The sequence below is a fragment of the Phyllostomus hastatus genome, unplaced genomic scaffold, assembly GCF_019186645.2.
Source record: "Phyllostomus hastatus isolate PE091 unplaced genomic scaffold, TTU_PhHast_1.1 phas_contig_524, whole genome shotgun sequence".
NCBI classification, from domain to species: domain Eukaryota; kingdom Metazoa; phylum Chordata; class Mammalia; order Chiroptera; family Phyllostomidae; genus Phyllostomus; species Phyllostomus hastatus.
The window spans coordinates 14043417-14059617 of record NW_025333900.1 but is presented as its reverse complement, the minus strand read 5'-3'; the positions used below and the strand labels follow the sequence as shown (position 1 = coordinate 14059617).

Sequence of the window (16201 nt, the reverse complement as noted above, 5' to 3'; positions counted from 1 at the left end):
AGCCCACTCCAAGACACATCATCATTAAAATGCCAAAGGTTAAAGATAAAGAGAGAATCTTAAAAGCAGCAAGAGGAAAGAAGTTAGTTACCTAAGAGGAGTTCCCATAAGACTGTCAGCTGATTTCTCAAAAGAAACTTTGCAGGCTAGAAGGGACTGGCAAGAAATATTCAGTCATAAAAAGCAGGGACTTACATCCAAGGTTACTCGACCCAGCAAAGCTAACATTTAGAACTGAAGGGCAAATAAAGACCTTCCCAAACAAGAAAAAACTAAAGGAGTTCATCATCACTGAACCATTATTATATGAAACGTTAAAGGGACTTATTTAAGAAAAAGATGATCAAAACTATGAATAATAAAATGGAAATAAATACCTCTGTATCAACAACTGAATCTAAAAAACTAAGCAATCAAAAGAACAAAGACAAAATCATAAATATGGAGAGCATTTTTGATGGTTGCCAGATGAGAGGGGCATGTGGGGGAGAATGGGTGAAGAGGTGAGGGAATTAAAAAGTACAAATAGGTAGTTACAGAATAGCCACAGGGATATAAAGTACAGGTTAGGAAGTGGAGTAGCCAAAGAATTTATAAGCATGGCCCATGGACTTTAACAGTAGGGAGGGGGGGACTGCCTGAGGGAGTGGATGGTACTGAGTGGAGGGGGCATAGGGGGGAAAATCAGTATAACTGAATAGCATAATCAATAACATTTTTAAAAAACTGAAGAAAAAAATTAAACCAATACTGCTATCAGACAAACCTTCCTTATGTATTATCTTCAATTCCATTTGCCCTTTTCTGTATTTTTTAGTCTCTTTTAATAATATAATCACAAAATCATAATATCTGCTATTCATATTGAGCATCAAAACATATGCCAGGCACTGTTCAAGGTACTTTACATTTTTTCCATTCTTCATGACCAACTTTTCACAATATGAAAATATACATTTTTCTAATGAAGGAACAGACCAAACTCAGAGAGATTAAATGACAAAGTAAAATGCTGCCTCTTTCTACTACACTACGCTATTTTCTTCTGCCACCAGTTATTATTATAATTAAATTATTTGCAAAACAGCATCACACTAGATTCTCAACAAAAACTAAAGTTGTTTTCCTTCATAGAAGAGATAATTATTATTATGTGCAATATTGTATTGTAATTCCAAATTAGATGTAAATTTCCCCACAAATACTTTTGTATTAAAACTGGGAAGAGAGAATGCTATCTAAAATATACTAATAAGAGCATTAGATAACTACAATTTGATCTTTTGAGCTTCATCTAAAATTGCTATAGCTAAGCAAAGTTCATGGGTAAGGAGCCAATAAGCCTGTTCCCTGACCTCAACATTCCATCGTTACAAAAACAGAGGTATGTTTTTAATAGGCATATCCATATACATAATTTTTTCCTGGCAGCAACAAGAGTACTAAAATACCTGTTTCCTTATGTTTCAATCTAGTCCTAAAAAAAGCACAAATTCAAGACAAGTAGCTCTGAAAATACATCACATACTATGTGAATTTTTTTAAACTTAGTATACACAATATATCAAGCACCGTGTGAAGAAGTGTTAAGGACTTTCACTCCATACACAATAGGAAATAAAAATGAATTACCACTGTTTTGTAAAACCCTACAATGACAATAAGAATCTTCAACATAATTTTCCAAAAGCGTACATAATGTCCAAATCACAACAAAGGCCTAAAAATATAATTTTAATGCAAGTCATTTTAATTACTTTAAGTATGCTGACTCTGGTAAAGGAAGAATCATAAAATTATAAGGGGGGAATATCTGTTAAGGAATTTGGCAGGTGTGATTAAGTTAAGGATCCTATGATGAGGAGGTTATACTGAACTGAATTATCTGGGTTGGGTCCTTCTGAAGATGCTATGCAGTTGCCCTTGAAGATGAAGGGACTAAGAATACAACACAAGAAATAGGAGGGATGCAACTCTAGCAGCTGGAAAAGGCAAGGAACCAGATTCTTTCCTAGGAACCATCCCTGCCAATACCTTGACTTGAGCCCAGTGAAGACATTTGTTTTAAGCCACTAAGTTTATGCTAAATATATTATAGCAGCAATAGGAAGCTAATACTGTGAATGTGTGTACCATATCCCATTAACTGCATAGCTTCTATCATATGAATGCACCATATTTTATTTAGACAATCCCTTACTGATGGATACTTGGGATGTTTCCAAATTTTTACTATTGTATACTAGGTGCCATAACACCTCTAAACACATCTTTTCACATTTATGAGATTTTCTATAAGTTATTCAATAAAGTGCAACTATTGAGTTAAATAATATATTTTAAATTTTAACAGATATTTTAAAAAATTAAGCTCAAGTAGGTTTGAGGGTGGGAGGTTGGGGAGTTTGAGGGTGGGGATGGGTGAGGTGAGGGGCATGGTAAGGTGAAAGTGGAGACAACTGTACTTGAACAACAATAAAAAAAAAGGAAAGGAAAGGAAAGGAAAGGAAAGGAAAGGAAAGGAAAGGAAAGGAAAGGAAAGGAAAGGAAAGGAAAGGAAAGGAAAGGAAAGGAAAGGAAGAAAGAAAAAGAGATTAAGCTAAAAAAGGCTGTACATATTTTTTAGTCATGGCAACATTCAAGCCCCTCCCTCCTTCTTCAAGCTCTATTCTTTCAGATTCTGTCAAATCACTTCCCTGGTTTTCCTTCTGTAGAAGCTACTACTCACTCCTTCTGTTCCTTTGCAGACTACTCTTCATCAGCTCATTTCTTAAATGTCAATGGACCCCAAAGTTCCAATTCCATCCTGGGCTGCTCCTCACTACACACACTTCCAAAGTTATCTACTTCCTACTGCCCCTATTACTATTTATAAAGAAAACATGATTATTATCCATTTCCCCTCCAAAATCTACTCCTCCACTGTGTTCCCTCCATTAATGATTGACACACCAATATCCAGCAGCCCATGGCAGATCCCTGGGGGTCAGCTGACCCCTCCCTTACGCTTACCCCACACATCATAGGTCTAAAATCTGTAAGATTTCCTCCCTCCCTATCAATTCCTTAGAAAAAGAATACATTAATTTTCAACCATATTACTTCTTTGTATTTTCCCCATTTCAAGTCTTGTATCCAACTGTACCAGAATAATCTTTCTGAAATTCAGTTCTGATTTGCCATTCAAGTAGACCTATCATATAGATTGCTGGTTGGAATGTAAAATGATATAACCACTTGGGAAAACTGTTTTGCAATGTTTTCTGAAGTTAAACATACATCTGCCCTATGACCCAATAATTCTGCCTTCATTATTTAAGCAAGAGAAACAAAAACGCATGTCCATAAAAAGACTAGCAGCCAAGTATTCACAACAGCTTTATCCACAGTAGCCAAATAGAAGAATGTGTAAACAACTTGTGTTACAGTCATACAATGTACTACTTACTACACACCCATTAAAAAGAACTACTGATATGAGCAACAACATGAATAAATTTCAAAAACACATGTTGAACAAAAGAAGCCAGACAGTAAAGAATACACACTGTATTATCCTATGTATGAAGTTCAAGAACAAGAAAAACTAATTTGTGGTAAAAGATATTAGGACCACAGGGACTGGCTAAAGGAAACATGAGGAAGAGATTCACATAGGCATATACACGCATCAGAACTCAATCAACTGTGTTTTTAAGTTCTGTGCATTTTTCTGTATGTACATCTTACCTCAAAAAATTTTAAGATTTAAAACTTTTACTACACTCAGCATTTTTACTTAGTAGTCAAAGAGAGCCTCAAGTTTTAAGACAAAGTTAATCACTAAATAACCCTTTCTTACAAAAATTATCTTGCTCAGAAACAAGACTTTATCAGCTGTGTCTTCCCCTTGTTTGTAAATTTTATGAGAGCAAGGATTTTGTATATGTAGATCACCATTATCTTCCCAATACTTGTCCTTATGCATGACATATAGAAGATGCTAAATATGTTTTTGGTGGTTCCTAATGACTTAAGGACAATGTTTATAGCTTCATTAAATTTCTAGATCATTTTACTGACTCATTTTCCTGACCTTTTATGTTAAATGTAAATGTACCATCAAGCTTGACAACCTTTTAACCTTGTTCATTTAGCAGTAGAAAAGGTTCTCCACATTTTCAAAACGGCAACCAAGTTGAGTCTTTAACTTTATGCTCATTTCTTACATGTATTTCAAATAAATATTCAAAAGCATTATACTTTTCATGGGCTTATTCCCTAAAATTCATTCTCAGTTTACTTTGGAGTCCATCTTCTCACCATCAAATTCTAGCTCAGTCTTCAAAACTCTCCTGGTTTCTGGTATGTCTGAAGACACTAAATTTTTCTTCCATCTTTCTCTCACATCGCTCATTAAAATATATTATACTGGGTTGGCCAAAAAGTCTGTTTAATTTTTTTCTGTAAAATAAGACACATTTTTCATTTTCACCAACAACTATATTGATTTGGATATTTTGATTATGTCGATTATCTCCCATGTGGTATAAGGTTGAGTGTTCTCAATTAGTGCCTTAATTTGATCACTGTCAACTTCAACTACTCTACCCAATCATGGAACATATTCCAGCAAGAACCCTTCAGCACAAACTTCGCAAACCACTTTTGACATATTCTATCAGTCACAGTACCTTCTCTAAACACTCCACAAATTTTTATTTTTTTTGCATTTTTACCTTTCTTGAAATAATAAAGTACAACATGCTGAAAATGTTCTTCTATCTTCAGTATTAAAATGGCTACACAAAAATTCACCAATTTTGATTTTTTAAATGCACACTTATATGACAGCTATCACAATACAATCTAATAAAATTGTTTCAAATGAAATTAGAGACCACTAAGCACTACTAGAGCCACTGTAGGGAAAAAAACGAACTTTTGGTCAACCCAATACAATTGTTCACATCATATTACACAAAATGTTCATTAAAGCTACACTTTCATCCAGTATCTGTTAACACTGCTCTAACAAATTCATTTGTGGCACAGCAAAAGAGCTGTACCAGGCCAAAGAAGAAAGCACCTAATCATTTAAGCACCAACTCAAAGGTAGAACAATATCCCCATCTTCTGTATCAGTGCTTACCCTTTCCTATAAAGGAAAAACAAAACAAAACAAAACAATGATTCAAAATAAAGCTAGTTCTGTTCTATTACCCATCAAAGTCCCTTCCTAGAACACTGGAGATAGCAAAATCATGAACTCAAAAGACAATGAATAGCAAAACCAACAATGAAGACTCAGATAATAGTGAGTTTAACCAGCTTTACTAAACACTTTGCAGAGTACAACTGTGAGGGCTGGATCAGTACAAAGAACAATTAACAAGTTCTAAACCCTCATTGTCTTCGGCCACTTTAAGGATGAACTGCAGACAGCACTGGTAGTGAGAGCTCTTTTGAAGTAAATAAATAGTAATAAACAGCTGGAAATGGCAACAAATAAACACACCAGGCAACTTGTAATAATGAGAAATGGGATGACCCTTTCTAAACAAACACAGGGGGCCACAGTCAACAGATTCAATCCACAAAATTCAAAATTCATTAAACCATGGGTTTCTAATGAGGAAAGACTATCATACCAGCAACATATAGAGTAATAACTGCCAATATTATTCTTGATTGATATCTTGAATTTTATATGCAAACATAAAAATAAAATAATTTGTGGAGGAGCAAAAAAAGGCTAGTGGGAATAGTGTGCAGTGATAATGTTTGTATTTTATAAACGCTGTCAAAAATGAATTTGAAGAGCAACATAGTCCTGACAACTTTCTCTTTTATCAAATAAAGACATGACAGAAAACATAAAGAAAAGCCTATCCAATATCTAGCATCACAAACTTCATATAAAGAAGGATTTTAACACAGAAAAGGAGGACATAATTTAAAGGTAAATTCATTAAATTTCATAAAGTTAGCCTAAAAGAAAGCAAATCATATTGAGAATATTTTCATTTCATCATGAACTTTATGGTAAAAACTCTTTCAAAGCACATTTGGAAACCTAAAGCATTAGTATGTATTTTTAAAAAAAGAGTGAAAAGAAAAACAAAGCTATTAGAGGAGCTTAACAAGAAGCTTTAATGGTTCATTCTAATTAATTTATCAATTATGTTAACTATAAACCTAGATCTCTACAACTTTATCTTTAGCAACAGTTTTCAATTTTTGCTGACAAAGAATCCTTTTCCAAAATAAAAAAAAATCCTTAGTATTATCTTCTTCCATGACCATAGTGACTTAAGATTATTTGTTGACAAAACCACATGATATTTAAAATAACTTTGTTACAAATATGTGAGATTTATTACTTATTCACTCAATATTAAATGTTTAATGCACATATGGATTTTCAGAGATCCACAGCCCTATCAGCTTCTCTAGTTACTCATCTCTTTACTATGAGTGTCCCACTATAAAAAACATCAAACAGCTCAATAGGCTGGCTTATCTTTAAAATCATTTCTGAGATTTTAGGATTAATTCTAGGACAATAAGTACTTCTCAAAAGAATTTGAGAAAACCCTGGCTGGGGTAGCTCAGTGGATTGAGCGCGGGCTGGGAACCAAAGTGTCCCAGGTTCGATTCCCAGCTAGGGTACATTACTGGGTTGCAGGCCATAACCCCCAGCAACCGCACATTGACGTCTCTCTCTCTCTCTCTCTCTCTCTCTCTCTCTCTCCCTCCCTCCCTCCCCCCCCACTCCCTTCCCTCCCTAAAAATAAATAAAAATCTTAAAAAAAAAAAAAAAGAAAAGAAAGTGGTCACTAAAAAAAAAAAAAGAATTTGAGACATCTCGAGGAATGACAGTTTGATCTACTATTTAGGTGCTCTCCCTCCTGACATTCTACTTAGATAACAGTAAACAAATGTGAAAGTTATAACTCCACAAGGAGGAGACAACAGCAGAAGACAGATGGCAATACATTTTTCAATAATGGAAAGCAGATGATAGACTTCCAGGTTAAGATAGCAGATGGACACACACATCTAATTTTGCTCCCTTCCAAAACTCTACTAAAACAAGGATAAAGAAAAATTTTTGTTGTTCTTTTGTTCTGTTTTTAGAACACAAACCATAAGTTCAGAGAAAATGGAAATAGAGACAACAGCAACACAATTTTGGAAGCTGGATGGAAGATGGATGATTGGTAACCGACTAGTGAAAGAGTCAAATAAGTCAACAGCGCTGACAACTAAGAACAAACCCAGTTTATACTACAAAATCCTCAAAAGGCTCAGGAACTACCAGAACAAAGAGAGGGAAATAAGACTAAAGTAAGAAAGGACCAAGTGAAAACTTTAAACATTTAAAAAACCTACACCTCATTCTTCTCCAAGTTGCTGCTTGGCCCACCCTCTGTGTGTCAGCTGATTGGAGATTTATTGTCTCAAGAGGGCGACCCACACAAGGTAGAACACACATAGTTTTCCTAACAAAGAGAAGCAAAAGTCATGTGATCCTACATACTAAACGCTCTACAACTCATTACCCAGCCCTCTCTTCCTGACTTCCAAAATCGATGGCACTAGAATTCTGCCCTTCAAGCAGAAAATTGGAAGAATGCTCTGGGAAATCAGACCAAGACAAAAGGAAAGACAGAGACACTGGAGATAGCCTCAAACATACAGTCCACCCAACCAATGGTTTCATCTTGACCACACTGGAATTACCCAGGCAGCTTGAAAAAATATGGATGCTTTTTCGAAATGGGATTGCCACCAAAACACAGTTATTGCAAAAACCACCACTAAATCAAAGCCAAAATGGAAAGGAAAAGACTCACATCAACATTGTGGCTACTGGACATGTAGATTCCGGCAAGTCTACCACTACTGGCCATCTGATCTACAATGTGGTGGGATCGACAAAAGAACCACTGAAAAATTTGAGAAGGAGGCTGCTAAGATGGGGAAGGGCTCCTTCAAATATGTCTGGGTCTTGGATAAACTGAAAGCTAACCACAGGTGTGGTATCACCATTGATATATCCCTGTGGAAATTTGAAACCAGCAAGTATTATGTGACCATCATTGATGCCTCAGGACACACAGGCTTTATAAAAAACATTATGGCAGGCACATCTCAGACTGACTGTGCTGTCCTAGTTGTTGCTGCTGGTGCTGGTGAATTTGAAGCAGGTGTCCCCAAGAATGGGCAGACCGGTGAGCATGCCCTTCTGGTTTACACCCTGGGTGTGAAACAGCTGATTGTTGGCATTAACAAAATGGATTCCACTGAGCCACCCTACAGCCAGAAGAGATAAGAGGAAATTATTAAAGAAGTCGGCACCTCACAGCCGCTGAAATAGCTCAGCTAGGAGAGCGTTAGCCTGAAGAAGTCAGCACCTCCATTAAGAAAATGGGCTACAACCCTGATACACTAGCATACTTCTGGTTGGAATGGTGACAACATGCTGGAGCCAAGTGCTAACATGCTGTACTTCAAGGGATGGAAAGTCATCTGTAAAGATGGCAGTGCCAGTGGAACCACACTGCTTGAAGCTCTGGATTGCATCCTGCCACACTTGTCCAATTGACAGGCCCCTGCATCTGTCCCTCCAGAGTGTGTACAAAATTGGTGGTATTTGTACTGTTTCTGTGGGCCAAGTGGAGACTGGTGTTCCCAAACTTGGCAGGGTGTCAACTTTGCTCCAGTCAATGTTACAAATGAAGTAAAATCTGTTGAAATGCACCAGGAAGCTTTGAGTGTCCTGGGGTTCAATATGGGCTTCAAGGTCAAGAACATATCTGTTAAAGATGTTCATCGTGGCAATGTGGCTGGTGACAGCAAAAATGACCCACCAATGGAAGCAGCTGGCCTCACAGTTTGGGTGATTATCCTCAACTATCCAGGCCAAATCAGTGCTGGATATGCACCTGTTCTGGATTGTCACACAGCTCGTATTGCTTGCAAATTCACTGAGCTAAAAGAGATTGATCGTCATACTGGGAAAAAGCTGGAAGATGGTCCAAAGTTTTTGAAATCTGGTGATGCTGCCATCATTGATATGGCTCCTGGCAAGCCCATGTGTGTGAGAGCTTCTCCAACTATCCTCCTCTGGGCCACTCTGCTATTTGTGACATGAGATAGACAGTTGCTGTTGGTGTCATCAAAGCAGTGGACAAGATGGCAAATGGAGCTGGCAAAGTCACCAAGTCTGCCCAGAAAGCTCAGAAGGCTAAGTGAATACTATCTCCAACACCTGCAACCCCAGTCTTAATCAGTGGTGGTAGAACAGTCTCAGAACTGTTTGTCTCAATTAGCTACTCAAGTTTAATAGTAAAGGATTGGTTAATGATTGCAATGCATTGTAAAAGCTTTGAAAGGAAAAGAGAATGTTTTGTGGGCCATTTAGTTTTGTGTGTATGTTGTGTGTGTTTGTGGCAGTTTTTTCAAATCAGTACTTTTTAATGGAAACAACTTGACCAAAAATCTGCCACAGAATTTTGAGACCCATTAAAACAAAGTTTAATGAGAAAAAAAAAATAAATTTTAAAAGATAATAAAAATATGCATGCTAATCTATGGTGGGAGAAATCAGAAGTCTGGTTAGGGAGTGGGAAATATAGAAGAAAGGAATATAAAAGAATTTTCTAGAGTTTTTACAATGCTTTTTATCATCATACTATACACTTAAAATCTGTGTATTGTACTGTATGCAATTACACCTATTTTTTTTTAATTATTGCTATCTGGGTCCTATCCCCAGAGATTCTAATGTATTTGGTCGAGCAGCATGCATGTGTGCATGTTGTGCACATGTATATGAGTGTGTTTGTGTGTTAATGCTCCCCATCAGATTCTAATGGGCAGCCAAAGTTCAGAACCACTGTTTAGATTCTCTAGAGTCTATACTTTCTCAGGCAGGTAAGAGAAGTATGGCATCCATGAAACAAGAGATGGAGGACTACATAACTAAGTAGAGGAGAGATGTTAAACCTACAGGTCTTCAGAAGGAAATATGGTCAATAAACAATTTGCCTAACAGAATCCCAGTAAAGCTCAGCAACTGGAAGTCTCCAGGTACACAGTCAGTGGGGGAGAGGTATGGGGCTGAAGAGCAGGTAGTGGTTTAAAGTTTGTATTGAGTCTGTACACAGACCATCCAGATTCCCTTCTCTATTATTCACATCCTCTCATAAATTAATTTCTGGAAACACAGACACTCCAGACTCAAGAAGAGAAAAGTAAAGTGATGCTCAAGGCTGAAAGCCAAGGAATTAAGCAGAATTACAGTAGTCCCTCCGTAGCCATCCTCCACAGTTCCAGTTACCTGCAATCAATCCCGGTCTGAAATTATATGGAAAATACCAGAAATAAACAATTCATAAGTTTTAAATCTCACACCATTCTCAGCAGCATGATGAAATCTTGCACCATCCCACTCGCTCCACTCCATGCATCAACCCTTTGTCTAGCATATTCAAGCTGTATACACTGCCTGACAGTCACTTAGTAGGCACCTTAGTTACCAGACAGATTATGAAGATATTGCAGTGCTTGTGTTCAAGTAATCCCTACTTTGTTTAATAATGGCCTCAAAGTGCAAGAGTAGTTATGCTGGCAATTCGTGTATAAGAAAGAGAAGCCATAAAGTGCTTCTTTTCAGTGAAAAGGTATGTATGTGTAGGAAAAAAACACAGCAAATACTGTATAGGATTCAATACTATCTATCCATGGTTTCAGGCATCCACAGGGAGGTCTTGGAAAGTATCCCCTGTGGATAAGCAGAGACTCCTGTATGTATAATGAATAGTGGCCCCCACCCATAGGCCACTTCTTTTGCCAACCCTCAGAACACCGAAAGTCAGGTTTATTACCTCCCACGCATTTGATTTGAATGCCCCTTTGCATGCAACTAAACCAATTTTTATCACAGCATTTTTCCGAGTGAAGGACAAAGGTCTTTTCTTGAAAATTACAACACCCCTAAACTCTAGTTCCTGAAGGATAGCAGCAGCATATTAATCAGCATTGTATTCCCAGAGCCTAACACTGTGATTGTCAATATGGAAACACTCTATATATCTTTAATTGGTCCTAGACCCTGCAGATACCATGCCAAAAGAAAAAAAACCCACCTCAGAAAACTAGAACATATAAGGTGTATTTGGACTAGGTCCCACATGAAGATTAAAGACTTAGAATTTATTAATGAAATGATGGCTGATAATTGTTTTTAAATAATCCCAGAGCACTCCCTACCACCACCTCCCAACAAAAATCCATTTTATTTCTGTATACTGGCCACAACTGTTATAAAATTATTTATAATTACATCAAAAAATATCAAATACCTAAGAATAAACATCAAAAGGCATGCAAAACTTTTACACAGAAAACTATAAAACATCACTGAGAAAAAAATTTAAAGACCTAAATAAATGGAAGAACATATCATTTTCATAAATTGGAAAATCAATATTGTTAAGATGTCAATTCTTTCCAAATTGATAGATTCAATTCTGATTTCCAAAATATGTAGAAATGAACAAGCAGACAATGAAAAAGCAACACATGTTGCAGAGGGAAAAGGATGGTATTTTCAATAAACAGTGCTGGGTCAAACAGATATCCATACGGCAAAAAGTCAATCTTGACCCCTACAGCCCATCTGTAATTTACTATAAATCATACACCTTAAATGTGAAAAGTAAAACAAAATGAAACTCCTACAAGGTAACACAGAGAAATATCTTCATATTCTTAGGCTAGGCATACATTTCTTAAACAGTGCACAAAATGTTGTAATCATAAAGGAAAAGATTAAGTACATTACATTAAAATTGAAAATTTCCATTAATCAAAAAAGACCATTAAAAAGAGTGAGGAGGCAAGACAGGGTAGAAAAGAAAAACTTAATCTATATCCTAGAAAGGACTCATGGGCGATACACAGACACATATAGACACACTCAACCACAATCATCAAGAAAATTACAAAATAAAACCACACTGATATATTACTGTACCTCTACCAGAACAGCAAAAGTTTTAAAAAGTGATAAGCATCAGGAAGGATGTGTGGTAACTGAAATATCATTCCCTAAATGATACAACTTTGGGGACATATTCAGCAGTAGGTAATACTAAAGTTTTATCATTCACACACCTCCTCACAAATCCACAATTCCACCACTGGGTATAAATCTCAACCAAGTAATGTTCTGTTTCTTGATCTGTGATGGGACACCCAGGAAAAATTCCTTACCTGCATACTTAGGATTGTGCACTTCTCTGCATATCACACTTCAATAAGTTTTCTAAGATTTTTTTCATACAACGTTCTCAAAGACCAAAGGCTGGTATTTTAGAATAGAAAAGGAGCTTCTATTGCACAAAGTTTACTAATAAAACTTTAAAAAAAAAGCTACGAATACATCATCCCAGAACAAAATTAAAAGCTACCAACAGATAATTTTTCTTGATCTTCATGAAACACTAAATTTTTTTCTTTCAGGAAAGAAAGAAGTTTATTATTCTACAATGTAACCCAAAGAAAAGATATCTGTGCAAGAAAATGCTGCTTTTCAAAATCACCTCTCAAGCAATGGATGAGAGCAAAGCGAAAGAATCATTCCAAAAGTTTTGGTTAACTCTTCGGGGAAAAGACGTCAACTGAGTTGATCTAAGACAACCAAACGACAGACAGAAAAACAAAGAAATCACAGCAACTATAAGCGAACACAACACCACAATCCAACCTACCGGAATTCTGTGGTTAATTTAAGGCTTGCCCCGCTAGTCCTAAGGTGATTCAGTGATGGCTACACCCGCTCCCCAAGTGCATACCTTGGGAGTCACCTAGCACAACCTGGCTTGCCCATCATCTGCCTGGAGACATGGCCTTGCGCAGAATCCCGGAGGCTAAAAAATGACGCTAACTTTGCAAAGGGCGCGGGCGGTCTCGCCCCGTCAGGTCTCCGAGAGGGAAAAGACTTCTGGCGTCAAGTGCGGGGGTGAAGGGTCAGCATTCCCCGCAGGATCACAAGGAAGTGCCGCTCCCGAAGCTGCCCCATCCCATCTCTCTGGGACTCTACTGGAAGATCCGCTGGCGAGTTTCCTCCCCAGAGCCCAGAGCAGGGTCCCGGGCCGCAGGGGCCACGGGGAACTTAGGCCCCAGGGGTGCCCGAGGCGCCCGCCCCACTCGCGCCGCAAGTTTGGTGGCGGCCCCCACTCGCCGCGACTCGGCCTCGCCTTGCGCCGTGCGCCCCGCGGAACCCAGGCTCTCCGCCAGCCGGGCCTGGCGGGGTGCCTCTCACCTTGGAAACGTTGGGTGGACTCCGCGGTAAACATTAACTTCCCATCCAGCCCGCAGCCGCGCCGCCGCGTCTCAGCGCCTCGACCCCGCTCTCTGCTTCGCGGGCTGCCCTCCCCGCCCTCTCTCGTGCGCCACGCTGGTGTCGGACCCTCACCCACCCCTCTGGGCGCAGCTGCTGTCACAAGCACTACGCGACCCCTAGCCTGCCAGTCCCTGGGTTCCTCCGGGGTCCGGCCGGGCCGCGTCAGGAAAGCCCAAAGCGCAGGCGCGGCAGGGCCTTAAAGAGGCCGGCCGCCTCTACCGCATAATGGGTCGGAGCTGGTTAGGGGCTGGGCAGGCCAAGAAAAGGAGAAGCCGAAGCGATTGGACAGTGGGGAACGGGGGCGGAGAAATCCCGCTCCCTCCTCCGTCTCTTTCAAAGCACCAGCTCTGGGCCCTACAAATTGCTGACTTGGTCTCTCAGAACGCCCCTAGCACGTGAGAACTGCGCAAGACGCGCACACACACACACACACACACACACACACACACACACACACACACACACACACACACACACACACACACACACACACACACACACACACACACACACACACACACACACACACACACACACACACACACACACACACACACACACACACCCCGGGGGGCTCTAAGCGACCTCGAGCTTAGGGCTGCTGGCCGTGCGCTGTCGCCCGCGCGCTGGTCTCCCGGGATGCGGCCACCGCAAGCAGACCTGCAGGCTCCCAAAGGCTGCCTGAGGCCCCTGAGAGATGACCTAAGTTTCTCTCAAAACCAATAATCAATTTGTAAGTGGCACATGTGACTGCAAATCACTCTACCGTCAGTCCTCTCAAGACACTGGGTTTACGCGGAGTCTGGCAGTGGGCAGAACCTGGACACAAATATTGAGGTGCAGCCGGGCAGCCATCCAATATCAACAAAGAAATTCTTAGAAGGAAAGTGCTTAGTGTGGGAAAGAAGTGATTAGTAGATTCCAGCCTAATCCCAAGAAAAACAGGCAAGAAAACAACGGCAATATAAATTGCTTTCATTATACATTTAAAAGTGACCTAATGATAGCAATTATCAGAACAAAAACCAGAATTATTTGCCTAGAAATTAGATAGCCCTGGTTATTTTCTGATTTAAATTTATATTCTCCAAAGGGGTTCCACTGTAATAAACATTTCAAAAAAAGAAAAACATTCCATTTTTTAAACAAGATTAGAAAATATCAAAAAATAGGAAGTAGAGCCACGCCCTCCACCCAGCTGAAAACTTTGAAAGCTTGAAATTTTGTGAGGAAAAATTTTACATAACTTTAAGCCATGCCATTATTTGAATATAATTTTAATTAACAATTTTATTGCAACAGAACCCATCTTGAAGAAGCTGAGACATCTTGATAATCTACCTTTCCCTCCTATATTTCCTCTACCAGCAAATCCTATTGATTTTATACCTTCCAAATTATCTTTGACTCTGTCCTCTTCTGTTTTCTCCATCTCCATCCTTGTCTAAGCTGCTTTTGTGGGGTGAGGTGGGAACATTAAAGTAGTCATCTAATTGGTTTATCCACATGTGCTTTTACCCCTCCTTAACTTCTTCTTCACATAGGATATGTAAGGCTATGTGACCCTATCACAACCCAGCATAAAACACTTCAATAGTTTCCCATTCTCGGAGACAAAACCCTTCAACTAACCAAGCCCTTGCATAGTCAGGCGCCTTGCCCACCTCTCCATTTCTTACTGCTCAGACCACATTCCATCCCACTGTCTCTGTTCCAGCCACACTGGTCTCTTCTAATCCCTCCAAGTTTCCTCCTTCCACAGAGCTTTTGCAAGTGCTTTGCTCTGTGCCAGCAAAGCTCATTCTTCTTATCTCAACTCTTAATCTCTAACTGTGAGAAGCACCTTCAGTCCGCCCTACCTGCCCTACCTCGTTCCCTTCATATCACACTGCACTGAAACTGTAATTGTATGATTTTCTTGGTGAATTTGTGTTTCCCCCACTGGACTCCTGCCTCCGAAAGATCAGGAGCTTGGTTTTCTTTGGTTTGTGGTTGTATTTCTATAGTTGTTCAATACATATGTGTTTAATAAGTGAATGAGGCTCATAGAATGTTAGCACTTAAACAAAATGTGGCTCAAGGGTTACCTAGGTCTTAGAAGGGTAAAATGTGACAACTTGACATTTGGAATCAGAGTCTAAAAAGAACTCCAACTTTTTTAAAACTGACTTTATATTGTTTTAGCTGGGCTGTCACAAGATTCTTTGGGTAACCTTAAAAACTCAGCTCTCAGAGCACCTTGTATAAACCCCTGAACGTCACAGCTATGGGATGGGCCCACTTGAAACTAATAACATTGCTCGCTTCGAGGGAGGAAGCCTGGGTGACGAGCAGTCGGGGCTGGGAAGGAGACTTGACTGCCTGCCCTTTTGTACCTCTTCAGTTTCAAACTATGTGACTATATTATCTATTTAAAAATAAAATATATGACACAAAGTACACACTGTAATTCTACTTGTTTGAAATTCTAGAAGAGGCAAAACTAATCTGTGGTGAAAAAATCATAACTGGTTGCCTGTGTCAGGGAATTGACTGGGAAGGAACATGAGAGAACTTTCTGGGTGAGAAAATGGTCTATACCTTGAACTAAACAGATGTATTCACTTTGTCAAAAATGTTTCCAAGTTTCCTCCTTCACATTTCATTTCATAGTTCACATGTCATTTACCTAAAGCCTGTATAAAAATAAATGAAATAAATGTATTGTTTTAAAAAAAATAACACAATTAATTAAAAATAACCAGCACAGCTGTGCTAAGTTCCTGAAATCTATTATCTCAGATAAGTTCATTGCCCTGACAAGAC

The 16201-nt window shown here is 39.0% G+C and overlaps 1 protein-coding gene and 1 pseudogene across 10 annotated transcripts in view; one reads left to right on the top strand and one right to left on the bottom strand.

The window, feature by feature from the left end:
* EVI5 (ecotropic viral integration site 5) overlaps nt 1–13600 on the bottom strand; it is a 211714-nt gene extending 198114 nt beyond the window's left edge. For 6 of the 10 annotated variants that reach the window (XM_045847078.1, XM_045847076.1, XM_045847082.1 and 3 more), the window contains exon 1: nt 13316–13599. The gene's annotated coding sequence lies outside the window, so the exon portion shown is untranslated. Of the gene's footprint in view, nt 1–12845; nt 13246–13315 lie in introns of those variants that run through there. The other 4 variants (XM_045847079.1, XM_045847080.1, XM_045847085.1 and 1 more) reach the window with 3 other exon arrangements.
* Nucleotides 7575–9240, top strand: LOC123823978 (annotated as a pseudogene).
* Nucleotides 13601–16201: the final 2601 nt, after the last annotated feature.